Genomic DNA, 4367 nt, shown 5'->3' on the forward strand with positions numbered 1-4367 from the left:
TTGTGACTGTTGATAATGTAATGTTCCTTGTGACTGTTGAAATGTAATGTTCCTTGTGCCTGTTGAAATGTAATGTTCCTTGTGACTGTTGAAATGTAATGTTCCTTGTGCCTGTTGATAATGTAACGTTCCTTGTGACTGTTGAAATGTAATGTTCCTTATGACTCTGTTGAGAATGTAATATTCATTGTGATCCTTGATCATGTAATATTCCTTGTGATCCTTGACCATGTAATGTTCCTTGTGACTGTTGAAATGTAATGTTCCTTGTGACTGTTGAAATGTAATGTTTCTTGTGGCTGTTGAGAATGTAATGTTACTTGTGACTGTTGAGAATGTAACTTTCCTTGTGACTGTTGAGAATGTAATGTTCCTTGTGACTGTTGAGAATGTAATATTCATTGTGATCCTTGACCATGTAATATTCCTTGTGACTCTGTTGATAATGTAATATTCCTTGTGACTGTTGAGAATGTAACGTTCCTTGTGACTGTTGAGAATGTAACGTTCCTTGTGCCTGTTGAGAATGTAATGTTCCTTGTGACTGTTGAGAATGTAATATTCATTGTGATCCTTGACCATGTAATATTCCTTGTGACTCTGTTGATAATGTAATATTCCTTGTGACTGTTGAGAAGGTAATATTCATTGTGATCCTTGACAATGTAACATTCCTTGTGACTGTTGAGAATGTAACGTTCCTTGTGACTGTTGAGAATGTAACGTTCCTTGTGACTGTTGAGAATGTAACGTTCCTTGTGACTGTTGAGAATGTAACGTTCCTTGTGACTCTGTTGATAATGTAATATTCCTTGTGACTGTTGAGAATGTAACGTTCCTTGTGACTGTTGATGATGTAACGTTCCTTGTGACTGTTGAGAATGTAACGTTTCTTGTGACTGTTGAGAATGTAACGTTCCTTGTGACTGTTGAGAATGTAACGTTCCTTGTGACTCCACTTGTAATGCTGAGTGAACTTGACAGAGTGATTTGCTGAAGTATGAGTCATAATGTACACCATATTGTTTCTTACAAATAACTACCATCCATACAACTTTTGATGTGTTATTAATGGAATGGCTTATCCAAAGCTTTTCTGAAGAATTGTGGACACTGTAAGTGAACAGGAATTAATCTGTTACCTCGGTAATAGTAATTATTCTATCATTTTAATAAAGAACCATATTAACAACAGTATTATTCTAATTATGTCTTAGTAATTGCTAGACATAATAATATATTTGAGTATATATCAATAAGCTAGAGCTCTGTATTCAGGTTAAATGATTAAGTTCTTTTCAATAGGTCTAGCAACAGTTAAGGTCAAAATAGAACTCCAGCATTTTTTTAAAAGAAAGCGTCAATGTGATAATCTATTGTATATTTTATAGTACTTTTGCTGTTTCTCTATTTTTAGTGTTTTTTTTTAAATATATGTTTTGAATTTTAAAGAAAATATCTTAACTCAAAAATCTTTTATACTATAGGATATTAAATACAAGAAATAAAATCTATAAATGATATTTGTTGGTATTCTAATTGTTAAATGAGAACCTTTTAATGAGGTTTGTTGCTATTTTAATTGTTAAAAGTTCTTATCTTGATCAATACCAAAAATCTTGTCATTTTAATGATGTAAATAAAATGAAATGATAATGGAGGGTTTTAATTTTTTACTGAGAATCACACAAATTATTAAAACATGAAATTAAAATTCCCTTACTTTCTAAAACATTCAGTTTAGACTTGAAGAATAAAAATTGTACTAATAATCCTTCATTATTTAAAAGTTAACATGAAAGTTAAAAATACATAAGTTATGAAATAAAAGTCTTATAGAATGGTTTTAAATGAATTTGTTTTACGTTCATCAGGCATAACTTGCTATTTTGAGAATGTTGTAAACATAGAATTCAACAAAAGGTCAGAGCAGAGTTCCATAGAATGCCATTTACTGTGCCATCTTTTTCTTGTTGGCCTCTAAGAAGGACAGAGATGTGATCTTGTAAGTACACTGTTTAGTCAGAAACAATGTATTTATTTAAACATGAATTATGAAAGTCTACACAAAAAGAATTAATTTTAACATTTTGAAATGTAAAATAGAAGATATTGTTAATGTCATTGTGCAAAGTAACCTGACATAACATTTATTGAGTACATAGGTTACAGTAAACAGTCAGGAATATCAGACCCTTAATATTTCTGTTGAATACACAGGTTGCAGTAAACAGTCAGGAATATCAGACCCTTAATATTTCTGTTGAGTACACAGGTTACAGTAAACAGTCAGGTATATCAGACCCTTAATATTTCTGTTGAGTACACAGGTTACAGTAAACAGTCAGGAATATCAGACCCTTAATATTTCTGTTGAGTACACAGGTTACAGTAAACAGTCAGGAATATCAGACCCTTAATATTTCTTTTTTGTTTCTTACTTCTGTGTTTACCATAAGAAAGCTGTCATGTTCAGCTTGATATTTGTAAAATACTGAATAAAAGATATGAATAAATCTTGTGTTCTTACAAGATTCATAGCTTAGGTGTATAATATGTTCTTTAAAATGTGTTGTTTCTTATGTGATAGGAAGATGCTGGCAGGACTATAAGACAGAATCAGTATTTTTTAAATTTACCTTCTTATTGTATCATGCTGTTAATAGTTGTCATTAAAGATCTTTTTTTATATTCAGCTTGTCATCAGTTACTTTGAAAAATGTTAATGTAACAGCTTTATTATACTGCAAAACCAATAACAACACCTTGACATGGTTCTTCTACTTTATTAAAGACCTGCATGACTTGCTATTTGAGAGATCTGCCAGAAATAGCAGGGTAAGTTTTCAGATGTGAAGAGTTAAAAAGATTATTGTCATCTTTTAATTTTTAAAGAAAACTAAACTATCTTTCATAATTACAAGATGAATGAAGACAAAAAAATAAATTATGTAATCTATTGTTTCAGATGCAAGTTTCCTTTGAATTAACTAATCATAATATTTATACAACCAAAGAAAACAAAGATATACAATTTTTATATACAGCTCATTACTAGATATAATACACAAAACAGTTCTTACAAAATAACAAGTTTGTTTATAATATTTTTCTCCCTGAGCAGTAGCTTTCCATTATCCAGTGAAAATCCACAACTGTTCCCTCTTCTTTTAGTTCAAAGGTGTCTTTTTGATAGCAGTTTTAGATAGTTGATTCTGACAACATAAACTTTTTCTCTTACAAGTGCAATAAAAACAATTATCATTCCATTAGCTGAGTTTAGTAGCAAAACATTTTTTTAGAGATTTAATGAAAATCTACATTAATGTTTGGTCTACTACAAAAATCTTGTCATTTGTCATTCTGTAACTTCAGTTGATCACTACAAAATCATTAATTTGTAACTCTACTACAAATTCAACCTTTACTGAGATCTATGCTCCTGATGTCTCTATTATTAATTCTAATCACATTCTTATTGCTTCTTACAAATCAAGCCCATTCATTTGCCATTAACATTCCACATAGTTAAGTCCCACACAAACAAATCTATACCACTAACATTATAGCTAATTATGTCCTACAAAAACAAGTGCAGGTCTTTTCCACTAACATTATAGCTAATTATGTTCTACATAAACAAATCTATACCACTAACATTATAGCTAATTATGTCCTACATAAACAAGTACAAGTCTTTTCCACTAACATTATAGCTAATTATGTCCTACATAAACAAGTCCAGGTCTTTTCCGCTAACATTATTGCTAATTATGTCGTACAAAAACAAGTGCAGGTCTTTTCCACTAACATTATAGGTAATTATGTCCTACAAAAACAAGTCCAGATCTCTACTCCAAACATTATTGCTAATTATGTCGTACAAAAACAAGTCCAGATCTCTACTCCAAACTTTATAGCTAATTATGTCCTACAAAAACAAGTCCAGATCTCTACTCCAAACTTTATAGCTAATTATGTCCTACAAAAACAAGTCCAGATCTCTACTCCAAACTTTATAGCTAATTGTGTCCTATGGGATAATAAATACATTTCTATAATAATAATAGTTTAACTAGTTACCACTTACATTATAACAAGTCCAGATCTCTACTCCAAACTTTATAGCTAATTGTGTCCTATGGGATAATAAATACATTTCTATAACAATAATAGTTTAACTAGTTACCACTTACATTATAACAAGTCCAGATCTCTACTCCAAACTTTATAGCTAATTATGTCCTATGGGATAATAAATACATTTCTATAATAATAATAGTTTAACTAGTTACCACTTACATTATAACAAGTCCAGATCTCTACTCCAAACTTTATAGCTAATTATGTCCTATGGGATAATAAAT

The 4367-nt window shown here is 30.3% G+C and overlaps 1 long non-coding RNA gene across 1 annotated transcript; it reads left to right on the forward strand.

Annotated features, from left to right (window-relative positions):
- Positions 1-229: 229 nt before the first annotated feature.
- On the forward strand, positions 230-2432 carry LOC111087996. The gene is made up of 2 exons (XR_002612621.1): positions 230-2165; positions 2221-2432. It is a non-coding gene; the product is annotated as an uncharacterized LOC111087996 (long non-coding RNA).
- The last annotated feature ends 1935 nt before the right edge of the window (positions 2433-4367 follow it).

Source organism: Limulus polyphemus, unplaced genomic scaffold (assembly GCF_000517525.1).
Source record: "Limulus polyphemus unplaced genomic scaffold, Limulus_polyphemus-2.1.2 Scaffold2964, whole genome shotgun sequence".
NCBI lineage: Eukaryota > Metazoa > Arthropoda > Merostomata > Xiphosura > Limulidae > Limulus > Limulus polyphemus.